The sequence below is a fragment of the Sinocyclocheilus grahami genome, unplaced genomic scaffold (assembly GCF_001515645.1).
Source record: "Sinocyclocheilus grahami isolate Dianchi unplaced genomic scaffold, SAMN03320097.WGS_v1.1 scaffold888.1, whole genome shotgun sequence".
In the NCBI taxonomy this organism is placed as follows: Eukaryota; Metazoa; Chordata; class Actinopteri; order Cypriniformes; family Cyprinidae; genus Sinocyclocheilus; species Sinocyclocheilus grahami.
Genome location: NW_015506067.1, coordinates 993,385 through 1,010,331, shown reverse-complemented (window position 1 = coordinate 1,010,331; position 16,947 = coordinate 993,385). Strand labels below are relative to the sequence as shown.

The following is a 16,947-nucleotide window of genomic DNA, read 5'->3' as shown; positions in this document are numbered from 1 at the left end:
ACTCAAACTGTTGCAGTCTGTCAGTCTTATAATGGCAGTCAATGGGCTCCACGGCTTTGAGAGTAAAAAAACCTACACGGACAAAATCAAATTAAACTCCGCGCCTCGTGACGATACATTGACGTCTTAAGACACGAAACGATCGTCTGTGCAAGAAACGGATACCTCTGATCCACCGCAATGTCCAACTGTCCTGAGCGCGTTCACAACATCCGGCGCGTGACGTCAAATAAATACGGTTGGGCAAAAAATTCCACGTTGTCTGATGATATATAAAAAATACAGACAAAACACATCAAAATGCGCGTTTTGGCGAATATCCTAGTAAACACAGTCGGTTAGGCGTACATATGTCTTAAAGGGATAATTCACCCAAAAATGAAAATTTGGTGTTTATCTGCTTACCCCAGGGCATCCAAGATGTAGTTGACTTTGTTTCTTCAGTAGAACACAAACGAAGATTTTTAACTCAAACTGTTGCAGTCTGTCAGTCTTATAATGGCAGTCAATGGGCTCCACGGCTTTGAGAGTAAAAAAACCTACACGGACAAAATCAAATTAAACTCCGCGCCTCGTGACGATACATTGACGTCTTAAGACACGAAACGATCGTCTGTGCAAGAAACGGATACCTCTGATCCACCGCAATGTCCAACTGTCCTGAGCGCGTTCACAACATCCGGCGCGTGACGTCAAATAAATACGGTTGGGCAAAAAATTCCACGTTGTCTGATGATATATAAAAATCGTCTTCCATTGCGATGACCTGTACTTCTAAATATCTTTAGATCATCGCAGTACCAATGAACACGTCCGCAATCTCTCTGCACTGTGTAAATAATGAGTGACGTATACGCGCGACAAATCGCTTCCGCACATGCGTCTACTACCATAGATATATATAGATTCCCTATTTGTCCGCTCCAGATACGTTGACGCGTCCACCTCATTTTGGAACGTATCGTGGCCCATAGAAACAGTCACTATTGAAGAATCTACTTATATATACAGTGGGTACGGAAAGTATTCAGACCCCCTTAAATTTTTCACTCTTTGATATGCCAGAGCACATACACATCATGCCCGGATGTTGTGAACGCGCTCAGACATTGCGGTGGATCAGAGGTAAAAAAAATTATATAAATACTGTTCAGTTTCTTGCACAGACTGATCGTTTCGTGTCTTAAGACCTCAATGTATCATCACGAGCCGCAGGGTTTAATTTGGTTTTGTCTGTGTGTGTTTTGTTTACTCTCGAAGCTGTGGAGCCCATTGACTGCCATTATAAGACTGATAGACTGCAACGGTTTGAGTTAAAAATCTTTGTTTGTGTTCTACTGAAGAAACAAAGTCACCTACATCTTGGATGCCCTGGGGGTAAGCAGATAAACATCACATTTTCATTTTTGGGTGAACTATCTCTTTTACTTAAACAGTTGAGGAAGAAAAGGCATGTGTATAAGTAGGCTATATTAAATCCATGCTTTCATTCTTAAAGAGAAAGCAAACTAATAATAAATCTAATGCTGTCAAAGAAAAATACAAGTGCTCACTGCTCCTGACTAAATAACCTTTGTAACATCAAAAATTATTAATCTATATTTAATTTATACAGTGAAGACTATGCAGTTATTTTACATTTGATTACTACATTTCTGTAGCGTACCTGAAAAATTATTTTAGACTGAGCTAAAAAACCCGAAAAGCACTGTTTATTGAACTTGTGTCTTTGTTCTATTGTATTTATTTTCTGCTATTGCTTGTAATTTGGTTATCTGTAGAAAATATTTTAGCACTGAGCCCATAGCAGCCAGAATTGTTTTTCCAATTGTTTATTTTCTTTATTATAAAAAAAAAGAAAAAAGTGTAGGCCTATTTTTTGTTGTTGTTGTGAATGTTCCAACTGAGGTACAGGATGTGAAAATTTCAGATAAATGTTCATGTTATATATTTTGGTTGCATTTGTGAGTTAATACAAATGTAGATGGTTTTTAAAATGGGTATATAATATCGATCGATATACTCCTGTATCGAATCGAATCCTAATCGTATCGTAGAATTTTTGAGGTATCTGCAAATATCATATCGCTGGGTATGAGAATCGATATCATATCGTATCATGATGAACCATCCGATTTACACCCCTAGTAATGCATGTTTTAGAGCTTGGCTTAAAGAAAAGAAATATAGAATTTCCCATGGCATTTAAAGACTTTGAAATCAGGCTTCAAGACTGTGGGAATCCTGTTTTTTCAAAGACAAAAAGCGGTTGTTGACGTGTGTAAATTAAAATAAGAAAAACCTTGATTTTTAGCCGGTTTAGCTTATTTTATAACTTATTTTGACTTCTTTTAAATAAATGCAATTTCAATAGATATAACATCTCTTTTACATCTTGCAATTCTATCTTTTTTTGCATAATTCTGATTCTTAAATGCACAATTCTGACTTTTTCTCGGAATTCATATCTCGCAAATTTTACTTCTCAGAATTCAGAATTTTTTCTCAGAATTCTGAATTTACATCATCTAATTCTGATTACTTTTTCTCTTAATTCTGAGTTTATATCTCACAATTCGTACTTTTTTCTCCAATTTCTGAAATTACTTCTCCCAATTTTGACATTTTTTGCGAAGTTCTGAGATTTTTTGTTTGTTTGTTTTTCTCAGAATTCAGAATTTTCATCGCAACAATGAACGCTAAAATTTGTTTTCCTCAGAATTTGGAATTTATGTCATGCAATTCTGAAAAATGTCAGAATTGTGAACTTTTTTTCAATATTTGAACTCTGTGGCAGAGATGAGCTTCCATACCCCTGGTTGAGACATACTGATCTACCCTGTAAATAAAGGGAGTGCACTGACACGGATGGTCCAGTAGATGGAACATCATGAGATGCGGCTCTGCTGCACTTCATTTACTAAATGTCTGGAGAGAGAAAGGAGACCACAGATGGAGGAGGGGCTGTGAATCAAGAGCCAGACTACTGAAGAAAACAGACACAATAAAATGACATTGATAAATGAAAGCTGGCAAACCATTCGAATGCCTCTGCGCTTCAGTCACAACACGAGTGCCAAGAACACAGATCTACATTTCAAATAGAGACACAGACTGAGTTATTATCAAAAGGCAAAGCCAAACCTTCACAACACAAACACAAGAACATCATTATTTATCATTTGAGAAGATAACTGAACCTTCTTATGGTGGGAGAAATTACATTTAAGATGCTGTGGATGAGTGGTGTGATCAGTGTCAGTGGGACACAAGTGTCGTCCGGTTCTCTTAACACTCACATGCATTATTCAGTGCAGGATGGAGCCACAGGAAGCACAATCCACAATCAGATGGACTGATAGACTGCAGACTCGAGCCCAAGGGAGAGAAGAGAGCGCAGTTCCTCCATGTCCTGCATTAAAGGTGGCCTGTTACCTGTCAGTCTGTCACCTGAGGCTTGAATATTTAATGTATAGGGCGTTTGTTCCAGGCGCTTTACTGTGTTCATGTAGAGCGATGTTAAAGAGGCTTTTAAAAGCAGGTGAAGGACCTTGACAAGAACAGACCAAAAGTGAAGCCAAGTAAACACCAACCCAGCTTTCTCAGCATTCATACTGTCCTCTGTCCTAAAATGAGTGAAAGTGAAACGAATTAAAGTGCATTAATAACTGTTTGAATATATATTTTTTGTACTTCCAGAAGTTGGCCCAGATCGGGCCCACATCTGACCCGTGTGAAATCCATGCGGGCCGAAACTGGCTGCTGGCTGGGCTGCATTACAAGAGAAAATCATTTCAGTCCATGTAAGAATGAAATCTATCGAGTTTTTAATATTTTATGATCACATTTTACTTCAAATCACTTTGTTCACAGAATCTCCTGTTGTTTCCTGTGGGACATACAGTAATTAATTAAATTCAGCAATTTATGAGGTGGGGATTTAACAGTATGTAATTTTTGTAAGACTTCCTTGATTATAAATAATGTTTTATAATGTATATCTTTAAATCATATTAGGCAGGGTTTTTATTCAGAAATTTATTTAATATACATTATATATATATATAGTTCTTTAATAAACAAGTATAATGTATTAATTAATTTTACTGTTATTATGATGTTATTTTAATTCTGCTATTTATTTAAATATCCTTTACTGCTGATGTTTCGTTTAAAAATAAATAAGTAATAAATAGACAATTTAGGTACACAAGTGAACCATTAAAATCATGTTGCTCACTTGAAAGCAAAAGTAACCATGAGAGCATAGTGAAGGCTCATTTAAAGTTCCCTGTGTTTTTACAGTACATAAACTTTCGCATAAATTAAGTTAATTTTATCTAAAGGCTAATGAACTGAGACTGTGTGTGTGTGTGTGTGTGTGTACGCATTTTTGTGACAAATGAGGACATAAATTTGTATAATGACAAGGGGGTGCCATAGGTATTACAAGGAGAAGGTGACTTTTCAGGACATTACCCCATGTCCCCACTTTTCAAAACGCTTATAAATCACACAGAATGGAGTGTATTGAAAATCTGAAATAGCACAAAGTCTCCTGTAAGGGGTAGGGTTGGTGTAGGGCAATAGAATATACGGTCTGTACAGTATAAAAACCATTAGGCCTATGGGATGTCCCCACTTTTCACAAAAACAAGCCTGTGTGTGTGTGTGTGTGTGTGAGTGTGTGTGTGTGTGTGTGTGTTCGACACACTCCCAGTCCATCTGCGTGTTTGCTTTGAGCGTGTTTCTGGTGTTTTTCAGAGTGCATTGCAATTTTCTTTTTCTTTCAGAGACGCTCTTCTTTGTACGGTGGTAGGCTATACAATGTTAGGACTCTTGCCTGTGTTATACATTGACTTGCCTGATATTCTCATATTATCATATGAAGTGATTATACAGTAACCAGACACTTTTCCTTGGTTCAAGAAGTAGGCTATCTTCTAGTCTTTTTCACTTAAAAATAAAATCAATGAAAAGTTCTGAGTCATGAGCCAAACCAACCAGCTTATGAATCATTGTGCAAAAAGGTATTTGAAAAATCAGACAAAAAGACAATGTGTGTATTTAAATTATTTATGAACATTGCTCATGGCGTAACTGAAATATGGTACAATACAAAACTTTTAAAATAAAGGGATAGTTCACTCAAAAATTAAAGTTACCTCATTATTTACTCACCCTCAAGCCATCCTACGTGTACATGACTTTCTGTTTTTCAGACAAATACAATCGGAGTTATATTACAAAAATATGGCACTTTCAAGCTTTATGATGGCAGTGAATGGCTGTTGAGATTTTGAAGTCCAATAAAGTGCGTCTGTCCATCATAAAAAGTGCTCCAAATGGCTCCAGGGGGTTAATAAAGGCCTTCTAAAGCGAATCAATGCATTTGTGTAAGAAAAATATCCATATTTGAAACTTTATAAACCGTAATCCCTAGCTTTCACTTACTGTCCTACACGCTTTCATGAGAGAGTGGCGTTTCTGCAGATGACGTAGGATGTAGGTGTACTGTAAGCTCTGGCGAGAATATGCTAGTCTCGCGAGAACCAAGTTTTGTTTACAGCAAAGGAAAACCAGTCTCCTCTTGGCTTATATCGACATTTAATCACTTCTCACCAGAGCTTACGCTATGCCTACGTCATCCGCTGGAACGCCACTCTCTTATGAACGCGAGTACGCCAGTTAGCAGATGCTAGAGATTTTTTTTAATATAACTACACCTAGGATGGCTTGAGGCCAGTAAATGGCTAAATAATTATACAATATTTATTTCTGCCTGAATTATTTGCAACCACAATTTTACAATAATAATGTTTAAGTGAAAAAATGCTGGTACTTAACTCACGCTCATAGTTTTGATTAGAAAACATCACATTTGGTCACATATAGATATAGATAGATAGATCACATATCATCTAGCAGCAGGAGGTCAACAATTTAATTGCATTCGAATCTCAAATCAGATCCGAAATGTCCACATGCACATATGGTCGTAACTCCACACTGCTCTGGTAATACTCTACAGTGAAAATGAATAACGTCTGGTGTCTGTTGATAGTCAAAGATAGATATTCTCTGAAGATAGTGGACAATATTTTCGACATTTGCTTACGATTGTTGCATTTCGCCTCCTAGTGGTAGTTGCACAGAACTTTCTCATTGGGCTAATCAACATACATAATTGTTTCTGTCAATTATTATTAATAATTAACGTTTACAGAATAACATTAAAGTGGAGAAATACTGGTAATTCTCACCTCATGGTCAAAGGCTGCTTTAGAATTAGAACGATTAGGCTAATCAAATTTTACAGTTGTAGTTATCGTTATAGTTGTCATTCTTGGTGTGAACAGGCATTTAGACATTGATTTAACCTTCATGTGGTGTTCGGGTCCTTTTTGCTCTGAATTTTTTTTTATTTTTCCCGAAAATACTAGTTAATGTTATCGGTATAACTACTTCTAAAAAAAATTTTGATCATTTTCATGCTTTTCTGGGGGAGATTTTTCACCTTGTTACACTTGTGATGTTCCAGGGCAAAAATGACCCGGCCTAAAAAAAAAAGTTTATAAATCACTCATTATGCAATATTATCAACAAATATTGGATTCAATCTTTTTGTCAACTTCTTATCTTTCATTTAGGACTGGTTTTGTATTTATATTTGCTCCCTGATTAAGCATTAAAGCACACTATTGTGATAAACGGTGCAAATTTTCTTCAGTTTTTATTTAATATTGTGAAAATTATTCATAAATAATGCTTTTTTCACTCAAAAAATTAGGTGCCTACTCTCAGATAAATGAGGCCTACGATTAATCAGAAGCAAATATAAATACAAAACCAGTCCTAAATGAAAGAAAAGAAGTTGACAAAAAGATTGAATCCAATATTTGGTGATAGTATAGCATAATGAGTGATTTATAAGCAATTTTTTGAGGCCGGGCCCTTTTTGCTCTGCAACATCGTACGTGTGATAGGGTTCTGAACACAACACAAGGTTAAAGTAATACATTTTTAATTTGCTGTGAATCTGATGAGGATTTGGCAAATAAACACTAACTAGACTTCAGAAGGAAATATGCGTGCTACCCTGTTGAAAAAAACAGCATATGCTGGTTAGGTATGTTTTGACGCTGGTTTAAGCTGGTCCTTTGCTGGTTTATGCTGGTCCTTTGCTGGTTTAAACTGGTCCTTTGCTGGTTTATGCTGGTCCTTTTGCTGGTCGAGCAAAGGAACATGACCAGCAAAAGGACAGCATAAACCAGCAAAGGACCACCAAAGGATCAGCTTAAACCAGCAAAGGACCAGTTTAAACGAGCAAAGGACCAGCTTAAACCAGCATCCCAGCGTCAAAACATACCTAACCAGCATATGCTGTTTTTTTCAACAGAGTAATACGTCAATACGCTATCTATACACCAAAGTTAGGTCATCTGCGTAGAAAACACATAGGATTTTACTTCTTTACTTCTTAGCTTCTGAAGTTTCTGAATTGGGCTGTTTTTGTTTTAGGGAGTGTTTGTTCCTGTCATGTTTCCAGCTCAGGCTTGTGTTTTGTGCGAGTGCCAGTGTTGCCCAGCTGCAGGGCTGATCGCTGGCATTGGGGAAAAAACAATCAGATAAATAGCATAGGAAGTGAGTGGCGGCTCAAATGCCTCGCCCCTTCCTGCCGGTTCGGCACCGTCCTTTACCGCAAGGTTCAGGATATTTCCTCCCTTTGTGTCCGCTCCTGAAGTGGGCCAAAATGTCCGTCAGCCAACACGCTTGCGTTTGAGTGCTCGGACTCTCTAAAATGTCACCCTTTATTTTGCCTGGATACTCTGCTGTTGCTAAGCTTGAGGTCATCGCGCCACTCCAAAAGCTCATAGTTGAGTCAAGGCAAAGGCTCTATCAACATGCAATAAATCCAGCCTGGTTTTTGGCACCTGTTTGCGCAATTAATATTGTGTAATATTTCTATGTGGGTGTGTACAGGAAGCCTGTTGAGATTGGCATGTGACTGTATTCAAATGATGAGGTTGGAAATTAAACAAAAGTAGGAAAACATGAACTAATACAGTACCAGAGGTGAGAATTGCCATTGACATCTCTATTAAATTTTGCAATGATATTGTTCCCGATGCAATTCATACTGACAGGTCTGTAAGACTGTGCTCACAGGACCCGGTAAAAACTGCAGAGAATAAACACAACAGGAGTTTTTTTTGTGTGTGCTTTGCCTATCAGAAATGCATCGGCTTCTGCTAGAAGAACATTTACATGCAGCTTTGTTTGTCAGAAAAGGAGAGCGCTCACGAGACAGAGAGGCAGACAGACATGCCGAAAGCCCACCCTGTGTCTCACTGTCTCAACAGCGCCAGAGAGAAAGGAAGACAAAGACTTGTATGAGAGCAGGAGCAGTCTAGAGGCTTCTCCAGAGTGTCTGGGAAAACAGGCTTACAAGCAAACGTTACCAAACCGCATTCAGATAATAGGACAAATATGTATTTTGCAAATATGAGCATGCATTCAAACCGTCCACTATAGAGGAGCAGATTTTAATGTGCTCACACAGGTGTCTTTAAGCAGTAGGCCAAATAAATCTGTCTGAAATCTGATCTGAAATGTCCCTCTTGTTTAAATACACCTCTAAATGCTACACCAGAACATATTAGATTTACTAGTTTACCCCCAATCCCACTGAGGTTTCACATTTGATATGTATAGGCATGTGGTTCTCAACTGGTGAGCTGCAAATCGAAAATGTGGTTCACAAAGAGTAGAAAAAAATCATCTTAAGTGTAAATAATGAAACGATATTATCATGCATATAGTCATGAAAGCAAAGTAAATAGGTGTGTCAACCTTTAAAGAGGAGAAAATGCTGCCAAAATCCACCAGTTGTCAGTTTTTTTTCTATTCAGCTTATGTCTTTTAAATAATTTTGAATATAGTTAGGCCAAATTTTGCATTGGTCAAGGTGTAATCCATGTCCTGCAGTAAAACCTAACTTGTCTGCTATTTTAGTTTCGTATACTATTATAGTTTTTATAATTGGTATATTTGTAGTAATATTTTAATATGTATTTGTTTTCATTTTAATTTTTACAAAGTTTTAGTACATTTGGTGTGTTTGTCATTTGTATTTTTTAAATATGTAACGATAGGTTTTACTGATTTTTATTTTTAATTGTTATTATTTTCATACTTAAACTAAAAGAAAATTTAAAATGTTGTAATAAACATGATAAATGTTAGAGTTTTAGTTAGGCCTGCCCCTGTTTCTCTTCCTCTCTTGTGTGCATTAGTGAAAGTGAAAAGAAACGGCGGGAACGCGGGCGTCGGGGGTGGGCTCATGGGGGCAGGGGCTGCACCGGGGTCCGAGGCGACAGAAAAGAAGAGGGATGGCGCGTAAAGAAAGGACGCGGGGTGGCCTGTGCGATGACATCATCCCTCATTTGCATAAACCTCAGTCTGAAAGCTCATTGGTCACAGGCGGGAGAGACCGAAGCCGCTCGCGCTTTTCATCCTTTTCTATTCTCCCTTTCGCGACCGCATAGTGTGTGCGCGTGCGTGCGTGCGCGGATCGCCGAGCCCCGTTTCATTCTCTGCTGCCAGGAGACGCGCATCTCTTTTATCGCCGGCAAACAGTCAGTCAGCTCCAAACTGCCTCCATCTACTGGGTTTTAGCTCAACATTTGTTGCCGGGTTTTCTCGACTCGCAGTGCTGCCCGCCGGGTTCCGCTTGGGGAAAAAACGGGAGGAGACGCGAGTACCGACTGGGCGTTGCTGGAGGAAAAGCGCTAGACTCGGTAAGATTCGCTATGTGCCGATCCTAGAGAGAACCGGCGATTCATTAAAAGCGTTTTTCACTGTGTCACAATTAATTGAACTAAAGAATTAATGTCAGCGTCAGTTTAAGAAATGCTTTTCATTCAACAGCATGATTTACGACTGCATGTATTGATATGTAAATGAATATTAATGAGTTCTTGTTCACATCGGTCATTATAATAGAAGTAGGCTACCGGCGGAATTAATGAGATCTTCAGATGAAAATGCCCCTGAAAGCGATCAGGTTTCACACCGGTTTGATTCATAGGCTTTAATCTATCAGTTTAAGAAATGCTTTTCATTCAACAGCATGATTTACGACTGCATGTATTGATATGTAAATGAATATTAATGAGTTCTTGTTCACATCGGTCATTATAATAGTAGGCTACCGGCGGAATTAATGAGATCTTCAGATGAAAATGCCCCTGAAAGCGATCAGGTTTCACACCGGTTTGATTCATAGGCTTTAATCTACCACACCGGTTTAGTTATTTTTGCGTTTTTACTGCTTGTTAACCGGCATTGTCTCCTTTTATTCCGTGTTGCCTTGTTCATCCTTTGAGTCCGTTTCAATGGTGGATGTCTGGGCGGTGACGGCAAACCCTCTCGTAACTGTGAGCGATATTTAATCACGGACAGTCGTTCAGAAAACACATATTGCGCTGACAGATGAAGGAGAAGAAATTATAATGCCGTTTTTCTACATGTGGTGTGTTTTGTGAACTTTCCGCTCGTCTGTACGCTCGAGTCTTTTGTTCTGCGCCTCCTCCACCCGCGCGCTCCACATTCAATATGTCTGGTTCGTATAATATATTCACCCTTTCGCTCCATACAATATTGACCAGGTCTATTGTTCGGTCTATATAAAACCCTCCACGGTTCTAATACCATGTATTACAGTGACTGAATTTGCCGGTATATGTAGACTATTAAACTGGTGGCCAAACATCAAATCTAAAAAAATGAGTCCCCTACTCAAGTATATATTTTAAAAAGACTCGCTACCGCATTTTAAGTGTTATTAAGGCTAATGCCGAGGTGCCGGTGTATCAGACCTCATAATGATACCGCAGGAATTACTTAAACGACCCAACCTAACAAAATACACGCCCGCCGGTGCAGTTTATCTGTCCAAACCCTGTCCATTTCTAAAAGATGGAGACCAGTTAACAACCAGCTGCTCGATATCATTCAACAGTCTACTGTGAAGTATTGATGTTTCTCCATATAAAAAGCGACACGGGTGATTAATCTGACTGGATTTTTAGTAATGTACTTTTGAGTTTTAGAGAGGATCCCGGGTGAACTCTATTCAAAGGGCTTGTGGGGTCATTTTGATTAGTTTTATGTTGGTATTTTCTTCTCGTGGTTTAGGGACAATGAAAATCAACAGGGTGGTTTCTTGGCTTTGCTCCCTGCGCAACTGGAGTCAAAATGATGCGTTTCGCAGCAGGTGCGGCTTGGTTTGGCTTCTCCTGCTGCTAAATCTTGGCTTTGTAAGTCAGTTCATCCTATTGTCTTGCTTAATAGTTCCCTTCTGTCTTCTCGGCAAACAAAAGGTTTAAGACGGATGCCTCAACCCCCTGCGGCCAGCATCTCACCGGTCCAGTGAGGCTTCATCAGATCTAGTTCTTCTGCTTTTGTCTGGTATATTGTGTATAGTTATGGAATTAATTCTATATAATTATGGAACAGATTTTAGTAATACATACTATTTTAAGCTGTTGTAAAATTGACTCAATGCAAAGGTCACAGTGAACAATTCTCTCTAATTATTTCAGATCCATTTTTATTTGACTGGCATTGTTCTGTCATATTATGATCCCGATACAATGCTGTAGCTGTCTAACTCCAGCCTACAGGGATTAGGCTCTTGGAGGGAGGCATTGCCAGCAATTACAAATGTGTCATGGCATGATGGCTAGTGACTGTATGAGGAATGGGGGGTGGGACTCGCTAGAGAAGAAATTACAACAGATGACATCAGAAAGGTCCAATTCTGGTTTATGATTATCTGGAGAGACATAAGAGAATGTGACTATGCATTATTTGGCCCACCAACGTTAGCTTGCTCACTGTACGCTCTTAAAAGTAACACTCTTTTCTTTTCTTTTTTTTAGATATATTGGCATTGGAACATTTTTGTTGAACAAAAGTTCTGTATAGTGAAAAACAGTTCTTTGGATTTTTAAAATGTTCTTGACACTAAGAAAAAAAAAAAGGTTCTTTAAGAACTTTTTACTGAAAGTTTCTTTGAGGAGCCAAAATGGTTCTTCTGTTGCATCGCTATAAAAACCCCATTTGGAACCTTCATTTTAAAAAAGTGCAGTCAACGTTGTTGTCCTAAGATGCAGTTGCAGTGGTTTTCCTGTGTCATCTGTCCTTTTCTGATAATTCTCTCATACTGAAGCACTCACTCCTCCGGTAAAGATAGCACCCTGGGGGCTGAGCAGTTGTTGCAGTGGACAGTTGGCTCTGTTAGGATGGGATATTGTGTTGCAGCTGTGGTAATTTGAAGGGTTTGTTGCATTCTGAGTTCTTTTTTTGGGGAGTGTTTTGTGGTTACACTTCAGCTTTCTGTAAACATGTCTGCTGTGCAGTTGTAGCACTCTTGCTGTGTTAATCTCCGTCTGGAGCAACATTATATCAGAGCAGACATGCAGTCCTGTCTTGGTGCATTTTGATTTAGTATCCTTTGTTCCAGTCTTGGCAGATGTCACTCAGATAATGGTGTCTTTGAGATTGCATCGGGTACTGCAGTTTACTGATAGATGTATTGACCTGCTGTTTTTAAAAAGGTTAAAGTTCACATGCTGTAAGAATCCCTGCAGTATCTGAATTCCATATTAAAATAATCTGTCCTCAAAACTAGGTGTTTAGTTTTCAGTCGCAAATGCGACTGAAATGGTCGCACTGTCGAGCCCTGTTCTTACATTTCCTGAAGAAAAACTTGTGTGTTGCTATGCAGATGCTGAAGTGTTCTGAGTGGTTTTCAATGGTTCCTTACTGTCCGTCCAAAGTCTCTGTATCATTTTGGACTTGGCCTAGGTCCTGCCTTCAAAGTCAATGGGACTTTAAAAAATAAAATCACAGATTTTAGAGGAAATAACAGTAATCTCACTTGTCTTTGCTCATTCATTTATTCTTTCGCCATGAATTCTCATATTTCAAGGTTAATTGATCAAAACTGCTGTCCATGTTTTTTTGCCCCTACAATTTTACTGTACTCCAGAAATAGCCTTAATAATTTCTCTTGAAAATATGTTGGAGAGAAATTTGAGACATTAAACACTTTGAAAGAACAACCTCTGAGCAATATAAATTTACTCTGGGACATTATTATTTAGTAGATTCTTCCTCTAAAGCAGCTGAACAGCAGTACAGAAACTGTCTCTTTTGTGCAACCAGGGGTTGAATACTTTCGCTCAGAGTCACAGCAGTGGAACGACAACCACTTCTGCAGGAGTTTGAGCCTACAACCTTTGGATTGCCAGTCTAGATCCCCAACCATAACCATCTAATAGCAATATTTGGTTGTATATAAGTTAAATGGCTTCATGCAGATTTGCTCTTCGCCAATGGGCACATTATGAAGTTTTCTGTTGAATCAGAACAGAGCCTCAGAGTCCATCTGGAAGGTGCTGGTCAGCTGTGAGCAGAAGGATAATCCTCTTATAGGTACAGTAATTTCCTGTGGAGTGTGTGTGTGTGTGTGTGTCACTTCCTCCTGTTTGCTGAAGGGCATGTTTATTGTCTGCTGCAGATGACGTTTGTGGCCATGCTGTCACAAACAAACACACACTATCAGATGTCATTGATCAAACCCCACCATCTGGTTTTTATCAGTGGTTATGTAATTTGGCTCTTTAGCTTTTTTGTGCTCCCAGTAGATAATAGAATCAAGCAGCTTCTCGAATTACAAATTAGTTAAAAGGCCCCTTTACGCCCAAAACCTCCCAATTTCAGTGTGCCCACATGTTCTGCTAATGCACTGCTCTACTCTCCCATCTGTGCTGCGACCCCTGCACTTTCTCTTGATGATCAATATCCGTCTTATCTCATCTCGTCTCACCATTTCTCCACTTACTTTCTTGGCCAGGTGGCATGGCATGTTGGCTGGCGCCCGTATATGGCCCGTGTCCTGTGTGCATCCCATTCTGCGGCTGTCCATCGGAGGATCGCACAGGATTAGCATCATGCTTTGTACCGAGTTAACGAGCTCTGTCATGTGTTAATCTCCCTGTCCCCAGGGGAACGTGTTGGTCTGCCGCTGGTTGTGATGTGTCCTGCTGCTGTTCACTGAGTGAACAGAGGTGCTGGTACCAGTTCCTTCAGTCGTGCAACCCTGCTCTGACACTGCTTTATTGCATTTAAGCAAATTATGGTGTTGTTTTCAGGGCCGTTTACACCGGGTGTGCTCTTGTGTTCACAAACCACTAGACCAGCGATGCCTGATCCTGTTCCTGGATATCTACCTTCCTGCAGTTCAGATCTAGCCCTGATCAAACAGATCTGAACCAGCTCATTAAGATCTTCAGAATAACTTGATCATTAGAGACTGTTGTGCTGGAGTAGGGCTGGAACTGAACTCTGCAAATAGGTAGATCTCCAGGAACAGGATTGGGCACCCCTGCACTAGATGAACTGCAGCAAGATGAAACCGAAAGTGTGACATTAATTTAGATTTTGTGGTGGTAATTTCCAGAATTTTGTGGAAAATTTGCATTTTTAAAACAAAACACATTTGCCATATTTTGTATGATACTAGATATACAATAGTTATACATTACAGACAAAAAACTGCAGAAAGATTGTTCATTTGTTTGCAAATTTGCTTAAACTTTATTTGGTCATTCATGCATGTTTCTTTATCACATTGACATGTCAATAATTTTTAGTATTGGACTTTTCATTTTGTGTTAAAAGATTTATTGATTTTGCATTGCGTTCCTTGCAAAGAATGCAAATGTTTTACAAGTTTATTGGGAAACTTTACAAGTTTGATCAAAGTCAAAGTTTGTTGGGGAAGTCAAATGTTTTGTGAACAAACCCAACATTTCTTGCAAATGTAAAATTGTATTTGGGGAGGGGAAACATTTTGCAAAAAGCGCAAAGTTACTTGAGGGAAAGCAAAAGTATTGCAAAAGAGCTCAAAATTTTTTGGAGGAAGGCAAAATTTTTGTGAGCGAATGCAAATTTTCTTCGGGAAAGGCAAACGTTTTACATGAAAGCTCAATAGATTTTTCCATCACCATAAGACAGATCACAAGTATGTATCCAGTGCAAATGGCCCCCAAGCATTCTTGTGTACAGTAAGTCACTAATCTGTTGCATCCCAGACAGTTGTCGAGTGTCTCACGCCCTGGAGTAGCATATGTTCTAGAAAACTTATGTAAATCTTCCTGCAGTACAAGGATTACCTTCTCATCACCTGGATGCTGTCCAGGTATCTGCCACACAAGCTGTTGGGGACTCAGGCAGAAAAAAAACTTCTTCAATCACAGCTAGTTTAGTCTCAGTTTACCACTGGATTTGTTTCCAACATTGCCCTGAGGGTAATGGTCTCAGAGCGGTTTCTTACAGTCTGACGTCACTACCTTCCTTTCCCCACTCTGCATGTGTCCTCTATGGATTGTTCTGTAGAATGGGCCGATCTGTTTGTTTTTGTGAGTTGGACAGAGCGGCTTCCCGACCTTTGGCCAAGGGTGTTTTGGGAATGAGCTGGCCACGATCGCAATCTCGACAGCGGGGGCACTAAAGTGGCTTTTGTCAGCTTGAACAGCAGCGGTTCTGTCATGTGCCTCCATGTGTGTCTATCCTCTTTTCACTCCTCCGCGAGGGCCGCCACCCCAACAATCCCTTCTTTGGTGACTTGTTTCATTGCAATGTGCCTCAGGCCGGTCAACTTCATCTCGGCATGTGTATTCTGTATAAAGGGCCGTTCAGAGAGTCATGTGATCGGCAGATAGAGAGGGGACCAGTATCTCCACACAGATGCATCTAAGACGCTGTCCACTCTTGAGTGCTATTATGTAATTTTGTTTGTATTATGGACACCAGCGGCCAATGGGCTATTCATGGACTCATGAAAGCGGTTCTGTGACGCAGGCCCCAGTCACACCTTCAGTCAGTCTTTTGCTTGTGCTGCTGTTGAGAAGGCTAGCATTATATGAAGGATAGAGGGTTTGAAGTACATTTTTGTGATTAATTTTAGTACTGTAGACTGCATTGTTACTGACACTGATATTGCTACAAATACAACTTGGTACAGTTTTTAAGGCAATACACTACAGGCAAAAGCATTTAATAATTCTTAAACTTAGTCTAGACTACATAAAATAATACTTTTTTTTAAAATGGAGACTGTTATTACAGATTCAAATGAGCCTTTTTATAAAAAGATTTGCTAGCATTTGAAGAAGGAAACAAAAGACTCTTAAATAACAGACAGTGAGAAAAGCTATCAAGTTAAATGGCATTTATCATCGAAATACATTTGATATTCACTAGAGCCCGACCAATATGGGTTTTTGAGGGGCCGATACCGATATTAGGGAGTATAAAAGACCGATACTGATATATCGGCCGATATTCCTTGTGTAGACTATATTATAGTACAGTATAGTCAAAAGTTTGGACACACTTCCCATTCGTGTGTCCAAACTTTTGACTGGTACTGTATATAGAATACAGTATATAGCCTACATAAACATAATATATACAAAAACACATTTTTTGCAGCGATAACTCAAATGTGGTGATCAGACACTTATAATGATGTGACGAACATAGGCAGGGTATTTAACAATTTAACAATAAACTTTATTATTCAAAATGAGTCTGACATCAGTGCACTTAACAGTAAACTTCACTTCACTAATTATAAATAACTTAAATAACACAAATGGAACACAATATATATAACTTGAATTAAGAAATTAAACAAGGTAACCATGTAGGGCAAGCAAGATACTGCCAAACCAACAGGGGCAGGTTTATGCAGGAAGCACAGCTTTTCCAAATGTAAACATCTAAAATGAATAAATAATAATAATTAATATATATTTTTACAAACTCTGTGTTGTGTATTTTCTGGTAATCAAATGAACATGCAGAACATTC

At 38.9% G+C, this 16,947-nt stretch overlaps 1 protein-coding gene across 1 annotated transcript in view; it reads left to right on the top strand.

Annotated features, from left to right (window-relative positions):
- Window positions 1-9,500: 9,500 nt before the first annotated feature.
- LOC107563751 (mucin-5AC-like) overlaps window positions 9,501-16,947 on the top strand; it is a 29,020-nt gene continuing 21,573 nt past the window's right edge. Inside the window, exon 1 of the mRNA XM_016248695.1 lies at window positions 9,501-9,800. The gene's annotated coding sequence lies outside the window, so the exon portion shown is untranslated. The remainder of the gene's footprint in view (window positions 9,801-16,947) is intronic.